An 18,905-nucleotide genomic window follows, 5' to 3' on the forward strand; every position below is an offset into this window, starting at 1 on the left:
GACAAGACGTGCCATCCCATTGTTGGCTCTCGCAGCTCGCTTGCTAGCTGCTCTCCTGAAGAAAAGAACTAGGAGGAAAAGCCAATGCTGGGCTGCACCTTCCCCTTGCCTCCCGTAAAGCCACTTCAACTCCCCGCTGCACTCTCTACTTCCCCTCTCCTTGGCATCGACCACTGTGTTTTCTGCATCTCGGAGCCCAAAGGTAAGCGCCAGTGTTCCCAGGGATGCTTGGAAGAGGGAGAAGTAGTAGCACAAGTAGCTGCCGTTGAACTTCCTCCTTCTCAATGCTAACGTGAAGTCGGCAGGCAGGCGAGCGCCAGCCACGCTCCTTTCTCAGTTTGGACGCTGCGGACACGAGCCCGGTGCTCGGCGCCTTCGTTCGGCCTCTTTAGTAGCCATTGTCGCGCTTTCATTCTGCCGGAGTCGAAGCGCCGTCTACTTGTGGCACAAAGAGCACGGTGCCGGCAGCCAAATGCTCCAGCCGACTGCTTCTGCCGACACACGCCTGGGCTATGCACTTTCCCTCTCAGCGACATACAGCAGCACATTCGCTCTAAATGTAAAGGGAAAGATTCTCGGCTACGTCTGGCACAGAGAACAGCTTTAGTTCAACGGGTTTACCCAGAGCATGCCCCCGACGCGTGGCAACTTGTATTTGCACCACATTCCAGTCACAGTCCTCTTTCCTTTACAGGCTGCACAGCGCCGGCAGATGGCCGTGCGCTCTGCACCTGCCTTCTCACTTCCAAGTAGCACCGCGCACATTCGAGCCTTGCAGGGAGAGAAGACGCGGCTAGGCGTCTCGCCCAGAAGAACGTGGCAGGGCGAAAAGGTGTTCTTCTTTTGTCTTCCTCGTAGCCCAGAGTGTGCTGCTGTGTTGAAAGTCTTGGCCAGCGAAAAGCTACACCAGCAAGTATTTCTCTCCTGATGCATTGCGCTGAGCCAGAGCTGAGGAAAATCCTTGTACAGCACACTCTGGATGCGTGCAGTACACACGCTGAAGAGCGGCACGGCTAAAAGGCATCGCTGGGCTTCAGTTCTGTCCAGACAGCAGAAGGCGAAGAACGAAGCAGCTGGGCACCGGCTGCATGTACATAGTGGAGCGAATTTCACATGTGCAGCCAAGAGCTGCTTCACAAGCAGATTCAGCTCAGAATGCTCTGGCTGCTTCACAAAGGAAGGTGCTGTGTTGCACTCCTGGACACTACCTGGTCAGAAGCAGGTTCTTACACCTTCAATGCTGCAGAGTCCATGCAGCTGGAGCACCCCCAGAAGGACGCCTCCAGCTAGAAGGCGTTCTTCAAGTACCCCCCTCTTCCAAGTAGCCTTGAAACTGAGCACAACACACTGCGGCTCGGCAGCTTCCTTCTCAGATAGACGTGCCGTCACATTATGCCCTCTCGCAGCTCAGTTGCCCGCTTGCAGCAGCTGCTCCCAAAGAAAAAGGCTCCAGAAGTAAAAGCCACTGCTGGGCTGCCCTTTCCCCTTGCCTCACGTGAAGCACCAGAAACTGTCCACTGCACTCTCTATTTCCATTCTCCGTTGGATCTACCACTGTAATGTCTGCATCTCGAAGCATAAACCCCGGCACAATTCTTTCCAGGGAAAGCTGGAAGAGAAATAGGTAGCAGCACAAGTAGCTGCAAGTTTCCGACTGCTAACATGAATCCGAAAACAAGCGAGTGGCAGCCACGCTTCCTCTTGCAGCCTGTGCGATGCCCACAGCAGCCCGCTGCTCTGCCTTCATTCTTACGCTCGTCGTAGCAGGTCGCGCTTTCGTTTTGCTGGAGACGACCCGTCGTCCACATCTCGCGCAGAGAGCACGGTGCCGGCAGCCAAATGCTGCAGGCTGCTGCTTCTGCCCAAACACGCCTGGGCTATGCAATTTCTCTCTAGCGCTAGGTAGCACAACATTCTGTCTGCGTTGTGGTCTTTATCTTAAGGGAAAGATTCTCGGCTACGGCTCGCCCCGAGAACTGTTCCGGGACAATACATGTGTTTTATTACCCCTTCTCGCAAGAAGACTGTGGTGCTGCGTTGGAACTGTTGGCCAGTGAAAGGCTAATCCATCATGTGCTTCCCTCCTGATGCATTTTGCTGAGCGAGAGCTGAGGAAAATCCATGCACTGCGCACTGTGGATGCGTGCAGTATACACGCAGAAGAGCGGCAAAGCTCCTAGTCATCGCACACACCAGCCCAGTGGCCTGGGGCTGCGTTCTTCTCCCTTACCGGCGCTGGACAGAACTGAAGCATTCAGCTTTGGCTCTCTTCAGTGTGTGTGTACTGCACGCATCCACAGTGCGCAGTGCACGGATTTTCCTCAGCGCTACGTGCAAGTACAGCCTTTCTGCTTGGCAGAGCCCAACTGGCCGCACAAGCTCTCGCTCAGAGAAATGTGTCAGGAGAGAAGCACTTGCTGCATTAGCCTTCCGCTGGCCAACAGTTGCAACGCAGCACATAGTCTTACTGCGAGAAGGGGTAATAAAACGCACGCTTTCAGCACAGCAGCACAATCTGGGCGACGAGGAGGACAAAAGAAGACCATCTTTTCGTCTTTGCACGATTTTCTCTGCCACACATCCATCCACGTCTTTGCCCCCTGCAAGGCTCTAATGTGCGCGGTGCTACTTGGAAGTGAGAAGGCAGGTGCAGAGAAGCACTGCCATCTGCCGGCGCTGTGCAGGCTGTAAAGGAAAGAAAGACTACCCCTGGAATGTGGTGCAAATACAAGTTGCCACGCGTCGGGGGCATGCTCTGGGTAAGCCCGTTGAACTAAAGCTGTTCTCGGTGCCAGACGTAGCTGAGACTCTTTCCCTTTACATTCAGGCTACAAAGCAAAGAGAATGTGGTGCTACCAAGGGCAGCGAAGGAAAGTGCACAGCCCAGGTGTGTTTCGGAAGAGACAGCAAGTTGGAGCGTTTCTCTGCAGGGTTTCTCTGCCGGCGTGCCCTCTGTGCGACAAGATGACGACGGTTCGACGCCGGCAGAATGAAAAGAACGAAATGGTACGAAGAGCATAAGAATGAAGTCAGAAGCACCTAGCTGGTGTGTGCATAGCACAGGCTGCAAGAGGAAGCGTGGCTGCCACTCGCTTGTTTTCAGATTCGAATTAGCAGTTGAAAACAGAAAGTTCAACTTGCAGCTACATGTGCTGCTACCTATTTCTCTTCCAGCTTTCCCAGGAAAGAATTGTGCCGGGGTTTATGCTTCGAGATGCAGACATTACAGTGGTAGATCCAACGGAGAATGGAAATAGAGAGTGCCTCTGAGAAGGAAGCTGCCGAGCCGCAGTGTGTTGTGCTCAGTTTCAAGGCTACTTGGAAGAGGGGGGTACTTGAAGAACGCCTTCTAGCTGGACGCGTCCTTCTGGGGGTGCTCCAGCTGCATGGACTCTGCAGCATTGAAGGTGTAAGAACCTGCTTCTGACCAGGTAGTGTCCAGGAGTGCAACACAGCACCTTCCTTTGTGAAGCAGCCAGAGCATTCTGAGCTGAATCTGCTTGTGAAGCAGCTCTTGGCTGCACATGTGAAATTCGCTCCACTATGTACATGCAGCCGGTGCTCAGCTGCTTCGTTCTTCGCCTTCTGCTGTCTGGACAGAACTGAAGCCCAGCGATGCCTTTGAGCTTTGCCGCTCTTCAGCGCGAACACTGCACGCGGCCACAGTGTGCTGTGCAAGGATTTTCCTCAGCTCGACATACAGTCATTTTCTTGCTGTTTCACAGGGTCCACACTGTCCGCGTAGCTCTCGCTCAGCGAAATGCGTCAGGAGAGAAACACTTGCTGGAGTAGCTTTTCGCTGGCCAAGACTTTCAACACAGCAGCACAATTCGGGCAAGAAGAAAGAGAAAGGAAGAATATCTTTTCGCCCTGCCACGTTCTTCTGTGCGAGACGCCTAGCCGCGTCTTCTCTCCCTGCAAGGCGGTGCTACTTGGAAGTGAGAAGGCAGGTGCAGAGAGCACGGCGATCTGACGGCGCTGTGCAGCCTGTAAAGGAAAGAGGACTGCCACTGGAATGTGGTGCAAATACAAGTTCCCACGCGTCAGGGGCAAGCTCCGGCTAAGCCCGTTAAAATAAAGCTGTTCCCTGTGCCAGACGTAGCCGAGAAGCTTTCCGTAAAGATGCTGGCTACAAAGCAAACAGTATGTGGTGCTACTTCAGCGCTAGAGAGAAAATGCATAGCCCAGGCGTGTTTGGGCAGAAGCAGCAGCCTGCAGCATTTGGCTGCCGGCACCGTGCTCTCTGGGCGAGAAGTAGACGACGGTTCGTCTCCAGCCAAACGAAAGCGCGACCTGCTACGAAGGGCGTAAGAATGAAGGCAGAGCACAGAGCTGGTGTGTGCATCGCACAGGCTGCAAGAGGAAGCGTGGAGGCCACTCGCTTGTTTTCAGATTCACATTAGCAGTTGAAAACAGAAAGTTCAACTTGCAGCTACTTGTGCTGCTACCTATTTCTCTTCCAGCTTTCCCAGGAAAGAATTGTGCCGGGGTTTATGCTTCGAGATGCAGACATTACAGTGGTAGATGCGACGGAGAATGGAAATCGAGAGTGCAGCGGACAGTTTCTGGTGCTTGACGTGAGGCAAGGGGAAAGGGCAGCCCAGCAGTGGCTTTTCCTTCTGAAGCCTTTTTCTTTGGGAGCAGCTGCTGCAAGTGGGCAACGGAGCTGCGAGAGTGCATAGTGTGACGGCACGTCTATCTGAGAAGGAAGCTGCCCAGCCGCAGTGTGTTGTGCTCAGTTTCAAGGCAGCTTGGAGCAGGGAGGTACTTGAAGAACGCCTTCCAGCTGGACGCGTCCTTCTGGGGGTGCTCCAGCTGCATGGACTCTGCAGCATTGAAGGTGTAAGAAACTGCTTCTGACCAGGTAGTGTCCAGGAGTGCAACACAGCACCTTCCTTTGTGAAGCAGCCAGAGCATTCTGAGCTGAATCTGCTTGTGAAGCAGCTCTTGGCTGCACATGTGAAATTCGCTCCACTATGTACATGCAGCCGGTGCCCAGCTGCTTCGTTCTTCGCCTTCTGCTGTCTGGACAGAACTGAAGCCCAGCGATGCCTTTTAGCCGTGCCGCTCTTCAGCGTGTGTACTGCACGCATCCACAGTGTGCTGTGCAAGGATTTTCCTCAGCTCTGGCTCAGCGCAGTGCATCAGGAGAGAAACACTTGCTGGTGTAGCTTTTCGCTGGCCAAGACTTTCAACACAGCAGCACACTCTGGGCTACGAGGAAGACAAAAGAAGAACGCCTTTTCGCCCTGCCACGTTCTTCTGGGCGAGACGCCTAGCCGCGTCTTCTCTCCCTGCAAGGCTCGAATGTGCGCGGTGCTACTTGGAAGTGAGAAGGCAGGTGCAGAGAAGCGCTGCCATCTGCCGGCGCTGTGCAGCCCGTAGAGGAAAGAGGACTGCCACAGAAATGTGGTGCAAATACAAGTTTCCACCCGTCGGGGGCAAGCTCCGGTTAAGCCCGTTAAAATAAAGCTGTTCTCTGTGCCAGACGTAGCCGAGAAGCTTTCCGCAAAGATGCTGGCTACAAAGCAAACAGAATGTGGTACTACTTCAGCGCTAGAGAGAAATTGCATAGCCCAGGCGTGTTTCGGCAGAAGCAGCAGCCTGCAGCATTTGGCTGCCGGCACCGTGCTCTCTGGGCGAGAAGTAGACGACGGGTCGACTCCAGCCAAACGAAAGCGCGAAATGCTACGACGAGCGTAAGAATGAAGGCAGAGCACAGAGCTGGTGTGTGCATCGCACAGGCTGCAAGAGGAAGCGTGGCTGCCGCTCGCTTGTTTTCGGATTCACGTTAGCAGCTCGGAAACTTAATGTCCAACTTGCAGCTACTTGTGCTGGTACCTATTTCTCTCGCAGCTTTCCCTGGAAAAACTGCGATTACGTTAATGTTTCGCCATACGTCGGAGAAAGGAAATAGAGAGTGCAGCGGACAGTTTCAGGTGCTTGACGTGAGGCAAGGGGAAAGGGCAGCCCAGCAGTGGCTTTTACTTCTGGAGCCTTTTTCTTTGGGAGCAGCTGCTGCAAGTGGGCAACTGAGCTGCGAGAGTGCATAATGTGAGACGGCACGTCTCTCTGAGAAGAAAGCTGCCGAGCCGCAGTGTGTTGTGCTCAGTTTCAAGGCTACTTGGAAGAGGGGGGTACTTGAAGAACGCCTTCTAGCTGGACGCGTCCTTCTGGGGGTGCTCCAGCTGCATGGACTCTGCAGCATTGAAGGTGTAAGAACCTGCTTCTGGCCAGGTAGTGTCCAGGAGTGCAACACAGCACCTTCCTTTGTGAAGCAGCCAGAGCATTCTCAGCTGAATCTGCTTGTGAAGCAGCTCTTGGCTGCACATGTGAAATTCGCTCCACTATGTATATGCAGCCGGTGCCCAGCTGCTTCGTTCTTCGCCTTCTGCTGTCTGGACAGAACTGAAGCCCAGCGATGCCTTTTAGCCGTGCCGCTCTTCAGCGTGTGTACTGCACGCATCCACAGTGTGCTGTGCAAGGATTTTCCTCAGCTCTGGCTCAGCGCAATGCATCAGGAGAGAAATACTTGCTGGTGTAGCTTTTCGCTGGCCAAGACTTTCAACACAGCAGCACACTCTGGGCTACGAGGAAGACAAAAGAAGAACACCTTTTCGCCCTGCCACGTTCTTCTGGGCGAGACGCCTAGCCGCGTCTTCTCTCCCTGCAAGGCTCGAATGTGCGCGGTGCTACTTGGAAGTGAGAAGGCAGGTGCAGAGAGCACCGCCATCTGCCGGCGCTGTGCAGCCTGTAAAAGAAAGAGGACTGTGACTGGAATGTGGTGCAAATACAAGTTGCCACGCGTCGGGGGCATGCTCTGGGTAAGCCCGTTGAACTAAAGCTGTTCTCTGTGCCAGACGTAGCCGAGAATCTTTCCCTTTACATTTAGAGCGAATGTGCTGCTGTATGTCGCTGAGAGGGAAAGTGCATAGCCCAGGCGTGTGTCGGCAGAAGCAGTCGGCTGGAGCATTTGGCTGCCGGCACCGTGCTCTTTGTGCCACAAGTAGACGGCGCTTCGACTCCGGCAGAATGAAAGCGCGACAATGGCTACTAAAGAGGCCGAACGAAGGCGCCGAGCACCGGGCTCGTGTCCGCAGCGTACAAACTGAGAAAGGAGCGTGGCTGGCGCTCGCCTGCCTGCCGACTTCACGTTAGCATTGAGAAGGAGGAAGTTCAACGGCAGCTACTTGTGCTACTACTTCTCCCTCTTCCAAGCATCCCTGGGAACACTGGCGCTTACCTTTGGGCTCCGAGATGCAGAAAACACAGTGGTCGATGCCAAGGAGAGGGGAAGTAGAGAGTGCAGCGGGGAGTTGAAGTGGCTTTACGGGAGGCAAGGGGAAGGTGCAGCCCAGCATTGGCTTTTCCTCCTAGTTCTTTTCTTCAGGAGAGCAGCTAGCAAGCGAGCTGCGAGAGCCAACAATGGGATGGCACGTCTTGTCAGAGAAGCCACGGTCTACAGTGCTGTAGAGTGCTGTGCACAGTTTGAATGCTGCCCTAAGTACACGGTACTTTTGGAACGGCTTCTCTCCTGACCCTCCCGTCTCTGTGAGCTCTAGCTGGCTTGAACTTGGCCACACTGAAGGTGTGTGGACGTGATTGCGCTGCGAGTATCAAGTCTTCCAGAGACGAGGGATAGTCAACAAATGCTTTCTCACCTGGCCCATCTCTCATTCCGAACTGTGGCCGGAAACGCTGCTGTGCTGCAAGGGTGGACTTAGCCACTCTGAGAGAATGTGATGACGCTCTGTAGATAGTTGCGAAGGAAAGTGCTGGTCACTGCAATGTTTCGCCTAGTTTACAGACTTTAGAGGGACTAGGAAGGCCAACGCCTTCTTCTAGCACTTGTTCTCTGCGTGCAGCTGCTGCATGTTTGGAAGGGCTTTGGGGTCGGCGAGAGGTGGAGGGTAGGATGGTAGCTAGAGCTTGAAGGAAAGTGCGTCTCTCCAGGACCTTTGATGCAGTTCAGTGGGTGCGAGTTGCATGTTGAGCATGTTCATGATGGCACAGAAAAGGTTCTGAAAGAAAGAGGCCGTGCTGGAGCTGCCTTGACTTTTGCCGCTTAGAAACTGCACAGCCAACAATGAAAAGATTCCTCTTGCTTCCCCGCTACGCGCAGGATCACATTCTTTTGTGTCTCCAAGAGGCAGGATGCACAGCGCAGCTCTTCCAGCAACTGCTCGCACACGACTGGGGCGGCGCCAGCGAAGCGCTTGGCTTTTTCCCCGGCACTGTCAGCGCTCCTCGAAACAAGCACACGATGGCGCTGACGACTTGCAAAAGAAGGCCAAGCACCAGGCGCTGCTCGAAACCACCCCAAGGGCAGAGGCAAGTTGCAAACGTCCCTGCACTCAAATCAACAGCACCTCAGGACAAAAAGATTTCCCTCATCTTCCCCTTCCAAGAGCATACTCTTCTTTATACTGCACTCCAAGAGGCAGACAAACCTCTTTGGCCCAAACCAATCTTTTCCCTCTCGCAGATTCTGCCCACCAACTTGAAACCATCTGGCAAAAACAGAGCTCAAAACAGTGTGGGCTGAGGAAGATCTTGCTGCCTGCAACTTCAACTGCACCCCTCAAACTAGCAGCACACACGCTGTTCTCAGCACTTTCTATTCCTCCCAATGCTACCTTACCATCTGCTCCAGCAACACTGGCACTTATGTCCTTGCCTTCGCAAGGAAAGGCACTCTGAGTCTCTTGGCCTTGCCTTGCCTTCAGTACCTTGTCTAGTTCTTCTTAAGCTACCCTTGCTCTGCTTCCTTTGCCTACGTCTGCCTTGCCTCGCACTACTTACCACTTGCTGGCTTTGCTTTGCCCTGCCTACCACTCTTGCCCTCGCCTTCCATGCAGGCAAGGCGCTGCAAAGCAAGTGCAGGCAATTGTGGGCAAGTCAAGGGAGAGGTAAGCAAGGCCAGAGCAGTGAGGGGAAAGCAAATGGAGTGGTAGGCAAGAGAAGGCCCAGACGTTAGAGGCAAGGCTGGCCGTAGGAAGGAAAGTCCACTGATGGGAAGGCCAGGCAGAAACAGGAAGTGCTTGGCAAGTCAAGGCCTTGGAGGAAAGCGGTAGGCAGGTCAAGGGCGGGGCATGGCCATGCAAAGGAATGCAAGGCTCCAGAGGGCTCCAGAGGGCTAGCAGGGCAAGACAAGGAAACTGTTGTGTTGCCAAGGCAAGGCCAGGCAAGGCAGGTGAGAAGTACATTCAAGGACTGCTGGTACACAAAAGTGGCCAGGACCAAGTGCTTTGTGTGGCCTTGATCCCGCGTGGGTCATGTCTCCTCTGCACCTCAAAGACTTGAGCTACCTGCTTTCCTTTGTAGGCAAAAGAACTCTCATTCTGGTCCCCGAGCTCAAGGGCAAAATGTGAATTGCCCTTGCAAGATTCAAGACATGCAAGGATTGCTCCCAGACCAAGGCTGCCCATAGAGATGAGTGTGGCAACACGCGTCGTCCCCTGGTCTTCCTCTCCTGTGATCCTGAAACACGGGAGATGCTTGAGAGCTTTGAGATTCCTAGGAGGAGCAGAAAGGGCAGGGCAAGGCCATGAAATGGCATTGAAAAGGGGTCTTGAATTCCAGGTGGGGGAGGGCTGAGCAAGGTCATGCAAGGCAAGGGAGGGCTTCAAGGGCAGGGCAAGGCAAGTGGTGGCTTGGCGAGGCGAGGCGAGGCAAGGCAATGAGGGTCCTAGAAGGAAAAGGAAAGGTGAGGCCAGAGCTAGACGAATGTGAAAGGAAGTCCGGTGGGGGATGGGTGAGCAAGTCAATGCAGGGCAGGGGAGAAAAGGCAGGTTGAGGGAAGGCTACAGAGGGGGCAGCAAGGAAACGCAAGGCATGGGGAAGCATGTGAGGAGTGAGTGCTGCCAGCCGGCCGGGATGGCAGGGGCGGGGCAACTGCACGGCAGGGATGTGGAGGGGGGTGTTAGTGTGCGGGAGGTGTGTGTGTGTGTGTGCAGCGGAGTGCAGGGTAAGTGCAGGTGTGCGTGTATGTGCATAGGGGGGTTTTGTGCCAGGTGCTGTGCCGGGGGGAGCCATCCCACCGCCAAGAAGGTGTGGGAGTGAAAGAAGTAACATAGATGTGTCTTTACAAAGAGACCGTGTGAATCCGTCCTTAGACAAGGCTAGGAATTTACTGGTAGGGGCGTAACAGAAGAAAGTCTTAGTTCTAGAAACTGTTACTAATCGACAGAGACTGTTGCTCAGCCAAGGCCGTGTTAAATTGCTGAACCTAGAGCAAGGCAGCAAAGACTTAATAGCATTAGGAATAGTTTCGTTTTCTTCCTTTTCCATACCAAGAGGGGGGTGCATATTAGAGGGGAGCATAGAGTAGGCAGTTCCGGAAGTCTGTAATTCCCGAGTACCTCCGAGGGTGCTGTTGCCAGGAACTTTGCATCAAAAGGGGGCTGCGTCCCGCAATCAGTTGAGAGACTCCATGGCAAAAGCCGCATGGCCTCTCCCTGTAGTTGAAGAATGTTACAGGCTCCTCTGTCTCCTTTTTGGTGGATGAAGAAAGTCAGAAAGCAACACTTCTGCCAGAACTCTCCAAGATGCCCCCTTTGCTGGCAGTGACTCCATCACTGGCCGGGAAGCTGTCTTTTCTCCCAGAGGAGTTTGAGATACAGTTAAAAGCCGTGTGGCAGAGAAAAAAGGCAATACTTGGTTTACAAGGGATGGCAAACAAGAGATACCAGAAGCTTTGGCCCTACCAATAGTAAAAGAACTCCGTGAAGAGAGTCCTTGCACCTCCTGAGGATTGGCAGAAGCCTTCCTCATGCTGGATGTTGCTGGGGGTCTTTTTAGACTGGCAAAACGAGCTGTTGAAGGTTGCTTGATCTGTGCTAAAGCAAACAGCCAAGTTACAAAGTAACTTGCCAGGGGAGGGAGGCCTTGGGCTGCAGGTCCCTTCCAAAGATGCCAGGTGGATTTTCCTGAGATGCCCCAAGTGGGAAGGCTTCATGTCTTCTGGTAATGGTATTGTCAGCTAGCAAGGTGGCCAGAAGCATTTCCAACTGCTTCAGCAACGACAGCATCAGGTATTAAGGCATTTTTGGAACAAATCATTCCAAGATACAGCATTGTAGAAGCAATAGACTCAGATAGTGGAACTCATTTGACAGGAAAGATCCTTCAAGGGGTTTTGGCTTCTTTAGGAACACAATGGAACCTCCATAGGCCCTGGCACCCCCAGAGCTCAGCTCGGGTAGAAAACAATGACTAGAGAAATAAACACCTTTTGAAGCTGGTAATAGAAACCAAGATGCCATGGCTAGGGCTTTGGACATTGGCTTTGGCGAGAATGAGAGCCCGAGCCAGAAGAGAGATTCCGTTCTCCCCCTTTCCGTCGTTGTTTATGAATTACCCGGCTAAGTCTCAACCTAGTGGGGGAGTAGAGGTAAGTGATGTATATTTAAAACCATCTGTGGCCAGGATACTGCTTCTTGTGAAACCCCTTCAACAGGAAGCTCAGCTGGCACAAGCCCCACCTTTGGACTTTGCTGCTTGTAACATCCAACCAGGAGATTGAGTCCTAGTTAAGGAGTAGAAAGAAGCGCCAGTGGCGGTGAAATGGCGTGGCCCATTCCAAGTGTCACTGACGACAGAAACAGCCATGAAGACAGCTGGACACAGGTGGACCCGTCACTCTCGGGTCAAGGTCTCTGAAGCCTCAGAGATTTGCACATCTCAGCTGGAGGAGAAGGCCGGGAGGCTGTGACTGACACTCTGCAGGAGTGGGCCGGAGCAGTAGCCAGTGCTTCGACATCAGAGGAAGCCCTGCGTGCCTACCCACAGACCACCTGCTGAAATAGTCTCTATGGGTATCCCTCCTCTAGAATCTCCACTCACTGGGACGCTAATACTTGCAGCCATTGTTTCACGTTAAGTAGTTTTTGTGTCTTCAATTGCCACAGGTGGTGCAGAAGACAAGGGGAAAATTAGACTAGCTAATTAGATCACATTATTAAAATATTTTCCTTAATAACTCTACTTTTATATGGTCAGCTAAGTTTAGGCCAGGAGTGGGAGAATCAATTTGCAGCCTTCTTAGCAGAAGAAGTAGCAAAAGTTTTTCACCTTAGCAATTGCTGGCTCTGTGGAGGGCCAGGAGGATCTGAAGAGTGGCCATGGTTGGCTAGCCCAGCTGAACCTAAATGGTGGGTCAATGTGAGGGCCACAATGGGATGGGATTTGGGGCCGAAGAAGGAAGTCCATGGCCACTTCATTCTTCTCCAACAGGCACTTATTGCCTAAACAGGACAGGGCGGGTCTATGTAGGAAAAGGCGTTTGTCAATTGACTTTCCCTCTGGCTTTAAACAATTGGGTTTGGACCCACAATTGCCCTCCTTACAATTGTTCCAAATATCAAGACAATTGCAATCAAAGAGCTGTTCAGCTCACTAATGGTAGCTGCGTAAAGTGTTCTTACCAAAAACATTTGGAAGCCTGTAAAGCAATGGGGAGGGACAAGGGGATTTTTTGACCACCTATTTTTAAGCTGTCCCCACAAAAATCCCACAAGTAGAAGACATGTTGTTTGTGATTATCAGTGGGAATGGCAACAGCGGATTGGAACTCAAAGCCTTTTAGTGAGTTCTGCTCCAAATCCAAGCAAGCAACTTGCAGATGTAAATGTAGATGGGAACCCTGTGTGGGAGCTTGGAAATGCAAATGCTGTGACCCTTATGGTGGGGCAGCTATTGTTGGAGGACCGTTAGGCCCGGGAATCCTGCTGTATTTTGACCCACCAATTGATGACCAAGGGTAGGAAGGCCCCTTTGCTAATGGAACACGGGCTTTGAAAGGACATGATTGGATTTGTGGCCAACATGCTTAGCTCAGGTTACTTCCAAACTGGTCAGGGATATGGTGTATATCTTAGACCATTGTTCTTTTTGCTACTACAAATTCAGGGAAATCGCTTAGGAATCCAAATCTGTGATGATTTAATTAGAGAAAAGCAGTCAGCTGATGCAGCCTTGGCTGCAGGGAGCACCCCAGAACGGGGAAAAGATGAATGGCCACCAGAACAAGTTACGCAACATGATGGACCAGCCACTTGGAAACCTAAGGAATTAATCCCAGATGCCTGGCAACCCATTTATCATTTGAATGAGATAATTAGGGTACAAGCTGTCTCAGAAATAATTAGCAACCAGCCAGCCACAGCTCTTGACCGTCTTGCTGAGCAACCCACTTCAATGAGGAAAGTGGTATTTTCAACATTCGATGGTATTAGATTATCTGTTAGCAGAAGAAGGAGGAGTTTGTGGGAAATTAAATGACTCGAGCTGCTGTTTGCAAGCAGATGACAGCGGAAAAGTGGTCAAACAAATAACAGAGGAAATAACCTCAGCTCATGGACCTGTCCAAGTGTTGAAAAGATGGTAATGGGACATGTTTTCATGGTTAACTGGCCAGCTATGGGCTAAATGAATACCATTTCTCCTCTTCTATGCTATAGCAACTCTAATCTTTTGACCATGCGTGACACCATGCTGGGTGCAGCTCTTTCAGCAGGTGGTCAAGGGGATGCTGCTAGCAGCCATGCCTACCTGATCCAGAAATGACTACAAAAGGACAGAAAAGGATGTCACTGCAAATAATAGCAAAAGCCCAGAAGACTCAAGAAGAAAAAATTAAATCAATGGTAATTAAGGTTTGTAAAGACAAATACAGATTAAATAAAAAAAGGAGGGATTAAAAGGAATGAGATGGATGACTCTTTACAAACAGACCGTGTGAATTGGCCTGTAGACAAGGCTAGGAACTTACGGGGAGTGAAGTAACAGAAGAAAGTATTAGTTCTCTAGAACTGTTACTAATCATCAGAGACTGTTGATTAATCAAGGCCGTGTTAAATTCCTGAACCTAGAGCAAGGCAACAAAGACTTAATAGAATTAGGAATGGTTTCTTTTTCTTTCTTTTCGATGCCAAATGGGGGGTGCATATTAGAGGAGGGCATAGAGTAGGCAGTTCTGGAAGTCTGTATCTCCCGAATACCTCAGCCAGTGGGGAAAAGGAAGAGGGTGCTGTGGCTGGGAACTTGACATCAAAAGGGGGCTGCATCCCGCAACCGTTTGACAGACCCCATGGGAAAAGCCCCATGGACTCTCCCTGTAGTCGAAGAATGTTGCAGGACTCCTCTGTCTCCTTTTCGGACATCAACCTCAGGCATGGTGGATTAATTTTCCCCAACGGCAGCGACCTGCTGCGTGCTCTCCGTGCTCCTCCCCAGCCCCCCGGGAGGTGTAAAAGAGTTGCCGGCGGCTCCCACCGCGCGTTACAGACGGCTGCGCGGCGCCGGGGCTGCTCGCAGTGCTCCCCTGCCCCGCCAGGGCTGGCCGCGGGCTGCGGAGCCACCTCGCCACCGGCGCGGCCAGGGCCGGGGCCCTTCTCGACAGCAGCCGAGGGGCTGCGGAGCGGGCGGCTGCGGGACGATCAGCTCTTTTATGCCGCGCGGTGCTGCCGCCTCCATCTAGCTCCCCATCGCGCCGCCGGCCGACCCCGCCTGGCGCGTTCACGCTCGGCCGCGCTCGCCGCCCGCCCAGCCTCGCCGGAAGCTCTCCCGCCCGGGCCGTGCCCCGGCTCCGCCTGCGGCTCGGCAGGGCCCGGCCGCACGCGTGCTGCGTGGCTCGGAGCACCCGCGTTGCGCCGCAGGCGACGGGGAAGGCGGGGCGGGCCGGCGCCATCGTGGTAGCGCGAGGAGAGGAGCGCCCGGGCGGGGCGGCGAGTGGCGCGGCGGTGAGCGCTTCTGCTTGCTGTCGCTCGGCTGCCGCCCACGGCAGGTGCCGTGTGACCCCGCGGAGCGGCGGGGCCGGCCGGGCGGTGCGCGGCGAGGCTTTCGGCCAGCGGCGGCCGCAGCGAGAGGCTGCTGGCACTGCCCGTGCCGGTGGAGAGAGCGGGGATCCGAGGCCGGCCTTCCTAGGGTAACGAGGGGCGACCGCCTTTGCCGCGCTGCCCTCCGTGCAGCACGTGGCCGATTCCGGCGAAGCCGGGGTCTCCGCAGCGGCGCGGGCGGGAGGGAGTGGGGAGCGCGCTCGGTGCTCTGCCGGCCGCTCCCGCCCAGCGCTGCGCTCCGCCGAGGCGTTTTCCTGCCTATCCTGGGAAGGACATAAGGGACCCCGGAGTCGGAGCTTAGCTGTCAGGGGGAACAACTTCCCTCCATTGGCGACCTCCTTTTCCCTCTGATTCAGCTACCTTGTGGTAGGTGCGATGGTGCTGAAGAAGAGTGGCGGCTGGGCACAGTTGCTGGCATAGGTGGTGCGAGAGCTCCACGCAGGCAGCTTGGAGTGGCATGTGTGAGGGTAGGAAGGTACGGCACCCACAGCTGAAGGTAAAAAAAGTCAGGGCATGTCATCAGCCGCAGTCGTGCTAAGTTGTTCATCTTTGCAAAGTGCTTGCCGAGTTGTTCCTTTTCTTAGGTAATGGGGGTTTGTATCAACCAGAACTGCATATGGTCAGTATTTGCAGAGAAGGTTACGTGGACTGTTGTTGAAGTGAGTGTAGCAGTTTCTATGGCATTCTGCAAAAAAAGTGACAGGTCTCTCTGCGTTCCCCAATTCTTAACAAAAATGAAGTTAACAAAGCCCTGAAAAGAGGTTTTACAAAACTTCAGGGATTTTTTCCTACGAGTACTGTGGAGACAACCATAGTCACCTTGTCTTTCCAAAAGTGAAGGTTACATCTTTTTGTCCAAGAGCATCAAGTGCTTTTGATCAGCGTTTGTGTGCATGCATTAGCCTTGTTCTTGTTCTTCCTTGGAGAACTTTTACAATCCTCAGATGATCTGTGTAGGCTGCAGACTGCAGTGGTGAACTTCAAGGCTTCCAGCAGAAGGGAGATGCTGTCCACGTTTTGGATTTTCCTTAGTCTGAACCTTCAATGTCCAAGGCTTCACTTTTCAAGCAGTTGGAAGAGCTCCAAATGAAGATATGAACAGGTCTTAATTGACCTTGTCACCGCCTCAGTTGGTCAGGTAATGCTGCGCACTGGATTTAATTGCCTAGTGCAAGATGTGCTAAAAATATGTAAGAGTATCTCCTCGATTACCCTCCCAGAAGGGTTTGAATGGAGAACAAGGAGTTCCGAAGACAGGCATTTGGTGTACGAGAAGTAGAACTTAGTGGATTGCAGGGCACTGCATGCACAAATGTCTAAGGACATCTTTTTATGCCCCATCTATGCTTGTTCTCATTTGAACTCCTGAACATTCTGGAGGTTGGTTTTGTTAGGGTTGTGGCTGGGGAAGGGGTGGTGGTGGGGGAGGGGTGGGTGTTGTTTCTGATCTTTTTAATTTCCAGGATAGTGTACAAAGAACTTGTGCCCACAACCAGCAGTATGAAGCAATGCAGGTATAAAAGAAGGTCACCGAAATGTCGGATAATATGAATCTGAAAGCGCTTCAGTATTTTACCCAGGAGTTTCACTGCAACAAGGTGATTGTCCTTCACAGAAATGTAGTGGCAGGCTTATGCCATGCTAGAAGTGATGACCTTTCTCTGCCCCAAATTGACCAGCAAGATCTTTTGGCTCTTGATTGAAACCCCTGAGCCAGCTGTGTTTCAGGCTGCAGAAGCTGCAGGTGTTGTGGCAGACGCGGGGTGCAGCCCTGCCTGCCGGTCCCGACCTGGCGCACGCCGGTGGCAGCCGTCAGCGCCTGGGGTCCCCTGGAAGGGGGATTTAATCATTTCTTCTCTAGCATTTGCTTGTGTTTTGTCAAGATTCTTTCATTCACTAAATAGTAAATTTAAAAAATTAGCTGAATGATAATAATTTTGAAGTCTTCTGAGGCAGAACTGGGAAGGTTAGAACATATTTGTATGATTTCAAATATGTAGAAATTCTTAAATGACAAACGTTAACAAACTGACAATGCAAGCAATTATGGTGACACTTTACATTTCATTGGTTTTCATGCAGCTCCATCCCATGTGTTGGTAGGTTCTTAAAAAGTGAAAATTTGGCCCACTAGACCGATTATTAAAAAGAAGTAAAACTCCTTGGGGCTAACACAAAGGGACAGCGTCCACGTGAGTAAATGGTTATCACATTTAGATGTGATTCTGCTGCTTGCACTTTCTCTGCCCTCAAACTGCTTTCTTTATCGTCAATGCAGGGATGTTTGACATTCTTAGAAAAGAGAAAAGAAACAGATTTCCTCAAAAAAAAAAAAAAAAAAAAAAAAAAAAAAAAAAAAGCCAGGTGAAATTAATGCAATGTTAATTGCATTAATTTATTCAGGTGGAGTTTTAGTTTTTATTCTATGAAGTGCTTGTTGCACCACTTTTGTTGTTTCCCACAGATTTGGAGTGGGATTTCCTCCAGTTGATTGTTCAGCAGAGGGAGTGAGACTGCCTTCAAAAGTTTTGCAGGAGTTGCATCTGTGAATCGGGCACGTGAGTTGCCTTTTTTTTTCCCCCCAGATTTTCGTAGGCTTCTGTTTTTCACCGTGGATCAGTTCACCTTGGATCAGTTTGCTCTTTTTGTTCCAGTGATTTTTCTTTTGGACATTTGTCACGATCCGTTAATACAAGTAAGGGTCGTGATGGTTTGTTTACAGATCTCCGAGTGCAAAAGGACACAAGGGATATCAGTTTTAATCAAAACAGTGCACCTTTGTTAAGTACCCACAACACGGTAATGCGATAGAGGAGAGAAAGAGAGAGAGAGATAAAGAAAAACAAAGTAAAAGAGTAGAGAGGAAGAAAGGGGGGGTAATGGCTACCAACGGATGAGATGAAGTCCTCGTGCTCTGCTGCCAATAGATTTGTCTTCTTTCCGTGGGGAGATCTCATCTCAGTTATTTCACAGAAAGTCCCTTTATAGGCCTTTTTTGAAACGAGGGGCAACTGGCCAAGACCATATCTGTGTTTTGTAATAACATTGCAAAACTAAAAGCTAGCCCTAACTATCCCAGGCACATACCAAGCATGCCTTTCTCCTATGCTAACTATACTGCCTGCTATGGTTTGCGGCCTAGCAGCGTTAGCGCGTCTACTTCTGGCATGAGTTTAGCAGTGCTCTCGCTTCTGCTTTCTAGCTGTATCCCCACATCTCGCCCTTTTCCCCAAGAGGTGGGGCAAATCTACAGCCGTTGTTATGAGGCCCGTTGCTTTGGGAAACAGGTACAGGACAGGTGTAGAGGACAGGTCATTCCTTTCCGCTTCAGCGCAGTCCTTCCCGCCTGGGCAGCAAGAACGGCGCAGTCCACTGTGACCTGCACAAATTTCCTCAGGAATGCGTACCAGTTCCCAGCGGGCACACCTGCAGGCAGCAGTTGGCAGACATCCCACCTTAGGCAGGTCAGAACTCCTGTGTTTAGCCTCTGTTCTCGGCGATGATCGTGAGGCAGATGAGGGATCTTCAGACCGTCTCTTACACCACCCCATGACTCACGATTGTCATCAGGAGAGCTCCATCAGCACGATTTCGTAGTGTTGTTGCGAAGTCTTCAGGACTCGTTAATGTTGGTAGCATATCCCAGAAAAGGGTAGAGAAAATAAGAAAAGAGAAAGAAAAGGAAAAAGAAGGAATAAGTAATTTTTAATCAAAATACACATGTAATTTTTAATCATGTCTTATCTTATTTTAATACTCATGTAGTTCATCTTGTGTCAATAACCTTAGGGGTGTCCACAGTGGATGGGATAGTGTCCAAATTGTGCACATCTATTACAGATGTCAACCGTTTCATCATTCTGCAATTCATGATGTGTAAGATTGCTGATAAAACAAACCCAATCAAAACTAAAATCAAGAGAACAAGGATGGGATGACACAATTTGTTCAGGACACCTGTAGCAGTAGGTGAGCACCCAAAAGGAGTATCCCACCAGCTGTGTCCAGCATCTTTCTTTCCTCTGTCTAGAAAACAATGTGTTTCTTTCCCATTGTGATGAACAGTTA

The sequence above is a fragment of the Coloeus monedula genome, assembly GCF_965178545.1.
Source record: "Coloeus monedula genome assembly, chromosome: 26".
NCBI classification, from domain to species: domain Eukaryota; kingdom Metazoa; phylum Chordata; class Aves; order Passeriformes; family Corvidae; genus Coloeus; species Coloeus monedula.